This window comes from Oncorhynchus tshawytscha, linkage group LG06, assembly GCF_018296145.1.
Source record: "Oncorhynchus tshawytscha isolate Ot180627B linkage group LG06, Otsh_v2.0, whole genome shotgun sequence".
Classification (NCBI taxonomy): domain Eukaryota; kingdom Metazoa; phylum Chordata; class Actinopteri; order Salmoniformes; family Salmonidae; genus Oncorhynchus; species Oncorhynchus tshawytscha.
In genome coordinates, this window is record NC_056434.1 from 48,916,517 (window position 1) to 48,928,954 (window position 12,438).

General features: G+C 41.7%; 1 pseudogene; it reads right to left on the minus strand.

Moving 5' to 3' along the window:
• The window catches only part of LOC112252659, a 67,591-nt pseudogene that overhangs the window by 14,641 nt on the left and 40,512 nt on the right, over positions 1 to 12,438 (minus strand).

Consider the following 12,438-nt stretch of genomic DNA (forward strand, 5'->3'; position numbering starts at 1 on the left):
AGAGGCCAATGTGCGAGTACCCTGATAAAACTACAGCGGAGAGTAAATAATCCGCCTCTACCCTCTGTTCTATTGGGAATGCACATTCACTGGAGAATAGTGCTGAGCGATCAACCAAAATGTCGGTTAGTTATGCCCAAGAGGGTGGTGTGTGTCCTTGTTAACAACAGCTGGTGCGCGACCTCTAATATTAAGGAAGTGTCAAGGTTCTGCTCGCCTGAAGATAAACTGTAGATCAGGGGTACTCAACTCTTACCCTACGAGGTCCGGAGCCTGTATGTTTTCTGTTCTACCTGATAATTAATTCCACACACCTCAGGTCTAAATCAGTCCCCGATTAGAGGTGAACAATGAAAAAAATGTAGTGGATCTGGCTTCGAGGTCCAGAGTTGAGTTTGAGGGCTGTAGACCACACTATTTACCAAAATAGTTTATCTATATTTACCACTACAAACCTATGCTGGCACTAAGACCACATTCAACAAGCTGTGTAAAGCCATAAGCAAACAAAAGGCTCACCCAGAGGCAGAAGAAATCTGTCTCACCCCATTTCTACCAGCATGTCACCTGTGCAACGAGAGGTGAAAAACAACTATACACCACCTTTACTCCACACACAGAGACGTATACAAAGCTCTCCCTCCTCCTCCATTTGGAAAATCTGACCACAACACTATCCTCCTGATTCCTACTTACAAGAAGAAAATAAATCTAACAGGAAGTACCTGTGACTTGTTCAATACTGAAATGTTCTGATAAAGCAGATGCTAAGCTACATGAATGTTTCACTAGCACAGACTGGGATATGTTCTGGGATTCATCAGATGGCATTGAGGAGTACGCCACATCAGTCACTGGCTTCATTAATAAGTGCAGACAATGACAATGCCCCCACAGTGACTGTACGTACATATCCTAACTAGAAGCCATGGATTACAAGCAACATGCGCACTGAGCTCAAGGCTAGAGCTGCTGCTTTCATGGAGCTGGACACTAACCCGGACGCTGATGAGAAATCGCTCTATGCTCTCCGACAAACCATCAAACAGGCAAAACGTTGTTACAGGACTAAGTAGGAATCCTACTATGCCATGTAGCACTCACATCTGTAACCATGAAATACTTTGAACGGCTGGTCATGGCTCACTCACATCAACACCATCATCCCAGACCCCGCTCCAACAGATCCACAGATGACGCAGTCTCTATTGCAATCCACACCGCCCTTTCCCACTTGAACATCGATGTGAGAATATTGTTCATTGACCACAGCTCAGCATTCAACACCATAGTGCCATACAAGCTCATCACTAAGCTAAAGACCCTGGGACTGAACACCTCCCTCTGCAACTGGATCATGGACTTCCTGATGCGACGCCCCCAGGTGGTGAGGGTAGGCAACAACACATCCGCCGCGTTGACCCTCAACACGGGGGCCCCTCAGGGGTGCGTGATTAGTCCCCTCCTGTACTCCCTGTTCACGACTCCAACACCATCAATACGTTTTCCGACGACACAATGGTGGTAGGCCTGATCACCAACAACGATGAGACAGCCTATAGGGAGGAGGTCAGAGACCTAGCAGTGTGGTGCCAGGACAACAACTTGTCCCTCAATGTCAGTAAGACAAAGGAGCTGATCATGGACTACAGGAAGCAGGCCCCCATTTACATCGAAGGGGCTGTAGCGGAGAAGGTCGAGAGTTTCAAGTTCCTTGGTGTCCGCATCACTAAGGATCTATCATGGTCCAAACACACCAACACAGTCATGAAGAGGGCAGGACAATGCCTCTTCCCCCTCAGGAGGCAGAAATGATTTGATATGGGCCCTCAGATCCTCAAAAAGTTCAACAGCTGCACCATTGAGATGGTCGTGCGGACAGCATACTACATCACTGGGGCCAAGCTCCCTACCATCCAGGACCTCTATACCAGGCGGTGTCAGAGGAAGGACCTAAAGATTGTAAAATACTTCAGTGCCCCAAGTCATAGACTGTCCTCTCTGCTACCACACGGCAAGTGGTGCCGATGCACCAAGTCTGGAACCAACAGGATCCTGAACAGCTTCTACCCCCAAGCCATAAGACCGCCAAAAAGTTAAATACTGTAGTTAACCAAATAGCTACCCGGACTATCGGCATTGACCCTTTTTGCACTAACTTTTTTGACTCATCACATGCTGCTGCTACTGTTTATCTGTCACTTTATTCATAGTTATATGTTCATATCTACCTAATTACCTCGTACCCCTGCACATCGACTCGGTATTGGTATCTCTTGTATATTGTGTATCTTATTACGTGTTTTACTTTTCTATTATTTCTCTATTTACTTTCTCTGCATTGTTGTGAAAGTCCTGTGAGTAACCAATTCACTGTTAGTTCACACCTGTTGTTTACGAAGCATGTGACCATTTTTTTTATTTGAGTTGATTTCAAAAAGGTGCTTCTTTAAGGTTGTCCTGTTGATCAATGATCTGTCATGTGTAGAGATTAAACCAGGTGCCAGGACATCATTGTAAAAAATACCCTGTTCAAACTTGACTGCCTGGATAAACAAAAGGTAAAAAAAAAAAAAAAGTGTGAATGCAACTGACAACAAATAGAAAACACAACTTAACACAGAGGGATTTTGTCTAAAAGCCTGGCACAATGAACAATGAGACACTATTCTTCCCACTCGCTGCTGGTACCTCCCAGCTACCGATTCCTCTCATTGTCATGTCCCTCAAAGGATGATGGAGAAACATTATGAAAAACAAACAACTGATGTTTCCCCTCTTAAATACACCTGGGGGCTGAGGCGTTGTTGGCCTTATGATATACAGTGGCATGAGGGATTTGGCAACCAGGTAGGCTTCCTCAGCTTCCTTGGACTCATTCAGGTTTTTGTAGGTCCTCCCCACATTCATATGGGCTCCGATGTCATGCCACATGAGAATGCACTTGGGTTTAGGTATGACAACTTGGCAGGGATATCAAGACTGAATCGGGTTTAGGGATTAGTAGTACTGTACATGCCCATGCAGTCAGGTCAGGTGGTGGTTTGGCTGAACAGTATATCTGAACTGAGCTAATCTGAGGGAGTTTAGAGGAACATTGTATGTGTGCCAATTGCCACCCTATTTCCAATATAGGGCACTACTTTTGGGACGCATCATTTCAATAGGACCACACAATACACAGCATAGCTCTACAATGGTGTAGTGATGGAGAAACAAATCTTTACAGTTAAGTATCACAACATTATTCTTAGACAATATTATTTCGATATTTGACTCCATACATACATACATACACACACACACATACACACACACACACACACACACACACACACACACACACACACACACACACACACACACACACACACACACACACAGTTGAAGTCGGAAGTTTACATACACACACAGTTGAAGTCGGAAGTTTACATACACCTTAGCCAAATACATTTAAACTCTGTACCCCACACAGGTCCCTCAGTCAAGCAGTGAATTTCAAAAACAGATTCAACCACAAAGACCAGGGAGGTTTTCCAATGAGTCAAAGGGCACCTATAGGTGGATGCATCCATAAATTCAAAAGCAGACATTAGATATCCCTTTGAGCATGGTGAAGTTATTAATTACATTTTGGATGGTGTACTGTATCAATACACCCAATCACTACAAAGACCCAGGCATCTTTCCTAACTCAGTTGCCGGAGAGGAAGGAAACCACTCAGCGATTTCACCATGAAGCCAATGGTGACTGTAAAACAGAGTTTAATGACTGTAATATGAGAAAACAGAGGATGGATCAACAACATTGTAGTTACTCCACGATACTAACGTAATTGACAGAGTGAAAAGAAGCAAGCTTGTACAGAATAAAAAAAATATTCCAAAACATGCATCCTGTTTGCAACAAGGCACTAGAGTAAAACTGCAAAAATGTGGCAAACAAATTAACTATATGTCCTGAATACAAAGTGTTATGTTTGTGGCAAATCCAACACAACACGTTATTGAGTACTACTCATATTTTCAGGCACGATGGTGGCTGCATCATGTTATGGGTATGCTTGTCATCGGCAAGGACTAAGGAGTTTTTGGGGGATAAAAATAAACGGAATAGAGCTAAGCACAGACAAAATCCTAGAGGAATATCTGGTTCAGTCTGCTTTCCAACAGACACTGGGAGACAAATTCACCTTTCAGCAGGAAAATAACCTAAAACCTAAGGCCAAATATACAATATAGTTGCTTACCAAGTAGACATTGAATGTTCCTGAGTGGCCTAGTTAGATTTTCAAGCCAACTTAAGTTAAAACTCTATGGCGAAACTTGAAAATGGCTATCTACCAATGATCAACAACCAACTTGACAGAGCATGAATACTTTTTAAAAGAATGTGCAAATATTGTACAATCCAGGTGTGCAAAGCCTTTAGACTCACAGCTGTAATCGCTGCCAAGGGTGATTCTAACATAGCAAGGGTGTGAATACTTAAGCAAATGAGATATTTCTGCATTTCATTTTCAATAAATGTGCAAACATTTCTAAAAACATGTTTTCACTATGTCATTATGCGGTATTGTGTGTAGATGGGTGAGAAAAACATATTTAAATCAAGTTATTCAGGCTGTAACAACAATGTGCAATAAGTCAAGGGGTATGAATGATTTCTGAATTCACTGTAAGTTGACCTAAGAGTTGTGCAAAGTTGGTAGAATCATATTTAAAATGATTCACAGCTGTAATGGCTGCCAAAGGTCAAGTATTACTCTGGGGTGTGAAGACATACAGTGCAGTGAAAAAGTATTTGCCCCCTTACGGACTCTCTATTTTCTGTCAAGATGGCACCGGAGAACAAGGCTAACCAATTGTGGATTTATGCGTGTTTTGTTTGCAACTTATTTTTAAAAACTTATTTTGTACATAATGTTGCTGCTACTGTTTCTTATGACTGAAAATAACTACTGGACATCAGAACTGCCATTACTCACCACGGACTGGCAGAATCCCTTTTTTCCTTTAACGAGGCGGACGAGCCCAACGTGAATAATAGATTGCTTTCCCAGGGAGAGGCCCAGATCCCCATCATTTGCGTGAAGAGAAGGCAGAGAAAAAGAGGCCAGAGGGGGACTGCCTTCTGAGAATTCGTAGGTGATCGAATAAACCCCCACAACCTTCCATTCTGCTAGCAAACATGCAATCTTTGGAAAATAAAATCAATGACCTACGAGGAAGATTAAACTACCAACGGAACATTCAAAACTGTAATATTTTATGCTTCACGGAGTCGTGAATGAACAATGACATTATCAACATATGGCTGGTTATACGCTGTATCGACAGAACAGTGGCGTCTGATAAGACGAGGGGCGGCGGACTATGTATTTTTGTAAATAACAGCTGGTGCTCGATATCTAAAGAAGTCTCGGTTTTGCTCGCCTGAGGTAATCATGATAAGCTGTGGACCACACTATCTACAGACAGAGTTTATCTGTATTTGTCGTAGCTGCCGACATACCACCACAGACTGATGCTGGCACTAAGACCGCAATGAATGAGCTGTATTTCGGCATAAGCAAACAGGAAAACGCTCACCCAGAGGGGGCGTTCCTAGTGATCGGGGACTTTAATGCAGGGAAACATAAATCGGTCTTATCACATTTCTATCAGCATGTTAAATGTGCAACCAGACGAAAAAGAACTCTGGACCACTTTTACTCCACACACAGAGATGCATACAAAGCTCTCCCTCGCCCTCCATTTGGCAAATCTGACCATAATTCTATCCTCCTGATTCCTGCTTACAAGCACAAATCAAAGCAGGAAGCACCAGTGATTTAATCAATAAAAAAGTGGTGAGATGAAGCAGATGGTAAGCTACAGGGCTGTTTTGCAAGCACAGACTGGAATATGTTCCGGGATTCCTCCGATGGCATTGAGGAGTACACCACGGCAGTCACTGGCTTCATCAATAAGTGCATCAATGACGTCGTCCCCACAGTGACCGTAATTACATACCCAAACCAGAAGCAATGGATTACAGGCAACATCCGCATTGAGCTAAAGGCTAGAGCAGCCGCTTTCAAGGAGCGGGACTCTAACCTGGATGCTTAGAAAAAATCCCGCTATGCCCTCTGACAAACCATCAAACAGGCAAAGCATCAATACAGGACTAAGATCGAATCATACTACACCGGCTCTGACGCTCGTCGGATTTCGAAAGGCTTGCAAACCATTAGAGGGAAACACAGCCGAGAGCTGCCCAGTGACACGAGCCTACCAGACGAGCTAAACAACTTCTATGCTCGCTTTGAGGAAAATAACACTGAAACATGCATAAGACCTTTAAACAGGTCAACATTCACAAGGCCGCAGGGCCAGGCGGATTACCAGGACGTGTACTGCGAGTATTTGCTGACCAACTGACAAGTGTCTTCACTGACATTTTCAACCTCTCCCTGTCCGACTCTAATACCAACATGTTTAAACCACCAAAGTCCCTGTGCCCAAGAACGCTAAGGTAACCTGCCTAATTGACTACCGACCCATAGCACTCACGACTGTAGCCATGAAGTGCTTTGAAAGGCTGGTCATGGCTCACATCAACACCATTATCCCAGAAACCCTAGACCCACTGCAATTTGCATACCGCCTTAACAGATCCACAGATGATGCAATCTCTATTGCACTCCACACTACCCTTTCCCACCTTGACAAAAGGAACACCTATGTGAGAATGCTATTCATTGGCTACAGCTCAGCGTTCATCACCATAGTGCCCTCAAAGCTCATCAATAAGCTAAGGACCCTGGGACTAAACACCTCCCTCTGCAATTGGATCCTGGATTTCCTGACAGGCTGCCCCCAGGTGGTATGGGTAGGTAACATCCGCCACACTGATCCTCAACACAGGGGCCCCTCAGGGGTGCATGTTCAGTGGAGCAGGTTGAGAGCTTCATGTTCCTTGGTGTCCACATCACCAACAATCGAACATGGCCGAAGCATGTATACACAACTCTCTGTTGTTATCATCTACAGTTTGCATCGTCACATTAATAACTCAACCTACATGTACATATTACCTCAATTAACCGGCGCACCCGCACATTGACTCTGTACCGGTACCCCACTGTGTATAGTCTCACTATTGTTAATTTACTGCTGCTCTTTAATTACTTGTTACTTTTATTTCTTATTCTTACTCATATTTTTAACTGCATTGTTGACTAGGGGCTTGTAAGTAAGTATTTCACTGTAAGGTCTACCTGTTGTATTCGGCACATGTGACTAATACAATTTGATTTGATTCATGCTTGAAAACCCACAAACGTTGGAGTTAAAGCAGTTCTGCATGGAAGAGTGGGCCAAAATTTCTCCACAGTGACATGAGAGACTGATCAACAACTACAGTAAGTGTTTGGTTGGAGTCATTGCTGCTAAGGGTGACACAACCATCTGAGTGTAGGGTGGCAATTACTTTTTTCACAAAGGGGCATTGGGTGTTGCATAACTTTGTTTATTAAATAAGTATGCAATTGATGTGTTATTTGTTCACTCAGGTTCCCTTTATCTAATATTAGGTTTTGGTTGAAAATCTAATAACATTCAGTAGAAAAAAATATGCAAAAGTAGAAATAATTAGAAAGGTGTGACGACTGTCGTTCGAATGAGACCAAGATGTAGCGTGAGGTGGGTTACTCAAATTCTTTAATGATAACCAGGAAAAACAAGAGAAAACGAAACGTACAGCCTTGTAGGGCTCAACAGCAACAATACAAGAACAAGATCCCACAACATAGGTGGGAAAAAAGGCTACCTAAGTATGATTCCCAAACAGAGACAACAATAGAAAGCTGCCTCTGATTGGGAACCACACTCGGCCAAACACAAAGAAATACAACACATAGAATGCCCATCCAAATCACACCCTTTTCACAGTACTGTACGCAATTAAGGCATCTTTATTACTATTTATTTTTTTATTGGTTGAAAATGTATTTAATTTTTCTTTCACTTTGAACATGTGGAGTACGTTGTGTAGATCAGTAGGTAAAAAAAAACGAATTTAATCAAATTTTAAGGCAAGAAAATGTGAAGACTGTGCAAGGGGTGTGTAGACTTTCACTAGCGACTGTACATGTTTCCTGCTCCATGACATGACCTGTATGCACAAGCCATGTTGGTAGGCGACAGGCATATATGGAGGGTTACATAGTACTGTACTTTAGCCTACCAGTATATGAATTTGCTTCCCCTGCCTGCAGTCACAAAATTTCTATGACAGACAGAAATGTTAAGCTCTACAAGTCAACCATGTCACACGCTAACTTGTATGAATCAGCTCCGTTACACTGTATGTCCTACACATAGTCACACGTGTTGAGTTCCATGAAAGGCGTTGTCATTAAATGCTGAGTTCTATGAGAGTCAGCCCAGTCACACATGTAACTTGTAACTTGCATGACAGTTAATCCCCACTTTAAATTAGACTGTATGGCATTCAGCCCTAATTTGATATCTATAAATTGGTTGAGATAAGGTCAATCACACATGTTAAGTGTGAACATTTCCCTGTGAACATTTAAGCATTGTGTTTTTGTTGTGTAGACACACCAACTGCTCTCTCCACACTCCAACTGACCGGAGGAGTCTGGAACATCTCTACTCAACCAGCAATAATATCTGGGAGACATGGATTTATTTGAATGGCTTTACTGAACAATAATTCTTGGGTCCATCCCAAGAGCCCTGGACTATATCAAAAGTAGTACACTATATAGAGAATAGGGTGCCATATGGGACACAGCCCTCATTTCCATGGTCAATGCCACTTCTGTCTAGCAGTATAATCGATTAGTAAAGTTTTGTGTGATTCAATTGAAAACACAGTTGGAGAAGGAGCACAGCAAATACGGCCCGTTTCACACAATAACACCGTTGAGCAGACTCAATTATATTATATTGATGAAAATCAATGGTATCTTGTCATCGTTTCATCTTCTACCATACCATCTTCTACCATAGCTTTGAAGTCCAAGAGACAATAATATAACGGGAGGGTGATAAGTCTGTCTTACCTGGTTGGACGCGGGTGGCCTGAAGGAAATATCTCAGAGCTTTTTCGTAATTGTTTTGATTTTCCAGAGCATGGCCAACATTGTTCCATAGCTTGACATTGTTCTTTTTGACCTGAGGGGAGACAATGCAATCAATAGAAAGTTAAAAAAAATTACAAGCTCCATTTCTTTGTCTTTCTCAATATACTGTGTATTTATGTTGTAATTATATTGTATTACAAAAAAGATTGAACTCTAGTCTAGGGCGGTCATTACATTTTGTCAGTTATTGTCATGCAAAACACTGACGGTCTCAAATTATGTCTCTGTAATCTAGCATCGGTAGGATGGTCATCTGAATCAGGGTTAGTATGGCAGCTGGGGTGAAAGAGGAGCGATTACGATAGAGTCTAGATTTAACTTTAGCTTGCAGTTTTGATATGTGCTGAGAGAAGGACAGTGCTCCCAAGTACTAAACCCTCAGAGGTAGCAATAATACCTGTGGGAAGAGGGGCATTCTTCTTGCCAAACTACATGACCTTTGTTTTGGAGGTGTTCAGAACAAGGTTAAGGGTAGAGAAAGCTTGTTGGACACTAAGAAAGCTTTGTTGTAGAGCATTTAACACAAAATAGTATAAGACTGTATCATCTTCATATAAATGGATGAGAGAGCTTCCTACTGCCTGAGCTATGTTGTTGATGTAAATTGAGAAGAGCATGGGGCCTAGGATTGAGCCTTGGGGTACTCCCGTGGTGATAGGCAGTGGCTGAGAGCAGATTTTCTGACTTCATACACTGCAATCTTTGAGAGAGGTAGTTAACAAACCAGGCCACCCCTCAGAGACACCAATACTCCTTAGTTGGCCCACAAGAATGGAATTGTCTATCGTATCAAAAGCTTTGAACAAGTCAATCAAAATAGCAGCACAATATTGCTTAGAAACAAGGACAATGGTGACATCATTGTGGACCTTTAAGGTTGCAGTGACACATCCATAACCTGAGCAGAAACCAGATAGCATACCAGGGAGAATACTATAGATAAAGAAAATCAGTCAGTTGATTATTGACAAGTTTTTCTAACACTTCATAAACAGGGCAAAATAAAAATATATCATTTAGGATCAGCTTGATCTCCCCCTTTAAATAAAGGATGAACAGTGGCTGCCTTCCAAGCAATGGGAACCTCCCCAGAAAGGAGAGAGAGGCTAAAAAGTTACGATTACAGATTAACACAACATGGGTTGGCCTATTACTCTATGTTATCTGGCATGCCATAGGCTGTAGGCTTGTTCATTTAGCAGACAAAATATGCTTATAAGTCCCGTGTCATTATTTTATATTATATGATTTTATATTATGAAGAATATAATTGAATTTATCTGAATAAAATAGAAAGGATATTTTTCCCACTCCGGACCGAATGAGCATGTGAAGTCTATGTTGAGCGTAAAAGTGGTCATTTGAAACAGGTCCTATACACTACGCTAGATGTATAGTTATTTGGCAACTTTAGTTGTTAATGATACAAACCTTAGAATGTCTTAAATTAAAACATATATGGGCTGCATGATGCGACTGAAGGCTATTGATGATTTGAGAAAGTCGTAAAAAAAGAAAGAAGCTTGGCTCCGTTCCTTCCCTCTGGCGACACACACTGTTCTCTCATCAAGTGATCGTATTATCACCCATCAGACTATTCTCAATGTACTACTATCTTTACTAATATGTTAAAAAGAGATTGTCTGCCTATGCACTTCAATAGCGAATGGAAGCCACTTTCACGCATGTTGTTCGTTGGGGTAGGCTACTCCGGTTATTTCACTCCAAGCATCAACCACTGTTTGAGGAGCATGCAGCCTCTCGTTGAGCGACAGGTGATTTTCCGCCCAAACTGTATCCTATGGGCTTCCCAACCCTGTACCTGCAGCTACCCAGTGCTTAATTTGGGAAACCAAGTGAAATCTGTTTCGTGAACATTGAAAGTAACATGTTTTCACAAAACCTTTCATTCAACTGTTGACAGCTCCTCTTTCTGCGCGCTTAAGAAAGGGGAAGAGATGGAAACACACAGTGGTGAGATATTATGTAACTAAATGTAGCCTAATGTGTCACCTTATTAATTATGCAATTTAAAAAAAAAATCCCTATTACTAGGCTATTCAAAATCAAATACAAATTCACTATAGTAGTCTAACTCTGTAAGCTGCCCTGCACAATCAATGAACCAACAGCATTGCCTAGGACTATACGTTCTCTCCCAGACTCATGAATATAAAGAAAGAAAGAAATACAACTGAATGTGTTTAGCTTTAAAAAAATGGTTAAACATTTTTTTTTTTTTTTTTTTTTGGGGGGGTGACAATGGACAATAAGAACAATCGGAGAGTTTATTTTAAATGAGGCCAAGGATGAGGAGATCAGGATGGCATACTTTCAGGGCAGAGGTGAAGTGTGTATTCAGATTCCCAGTCCCAGTTTCTGTTGAAGGTCTTGACTGTGTGTGTGGTGAGGAGCACTCCGATCATCAGCCAGGAAATGTTCTTCATGTGTCTGGTAAGTAAAGGGAAAAAGGTAAAGAGACACATTTTGATTCTGTTAAAAGACTGTAAATCACCCAAATAATACCCCCTAAATTGATAATGCTGTCTAGTTCGTACAATTTTGTTTGAAATTGTGGCTGAAGAGAGACACTGAGGGCTCGTTTCCTGGACACAGATTAAAAGGTCAGTTTTTCTTGTTTTGTATAATATTATACAACAGCTGACGAAACTAACACTGTAAAAGTGTGACAAAATTTGACAGGGGCCGTGTGAGTTCCGAAATCTGCCGAGCAGAAATTTCAATAAGAAGCATTTTAGAGCTGTGCTTACAAAACGTAGCAAGATACTTCGTATGAATTGGATTTAATTCGGTGTGAAAAACACAAAATTCTGCATTATTGCGGCCACCGTTTGATCAGTGTTATTTCCTGATAGTTTCTGGAATCTACAAAGGACCTTATAATTAGCCTGTTTGCATGGGCGGGAGTTTCGGCTTGCCTGGTGACACCACCACGCGGAAAATTAGTTAATACGCTGAATATACCTTCTTTAACGTGTCTCCTTCCCTTCATCTACACTGATTAAAGTGGATTTTACAAGTAACATCAATTAGGTATCATAGCTTTCACCTGGATTCACCTGGTCAGTCTATGTCATGGAAAGAGCAGGTGTTCTTAATGTTTTGTGTACTCAGGGTAGACGAATAACAAAGGTTCCAAACCTTTCTGCCAATAGCATCCCATTCAGACCACTCCCAGACAGTTGCAGCTAAATTCTTGGCAGAGACATTTTTTCCATTTTAATGGACAACTATTACAGTAACTTCATTGTTACCCAGAAAT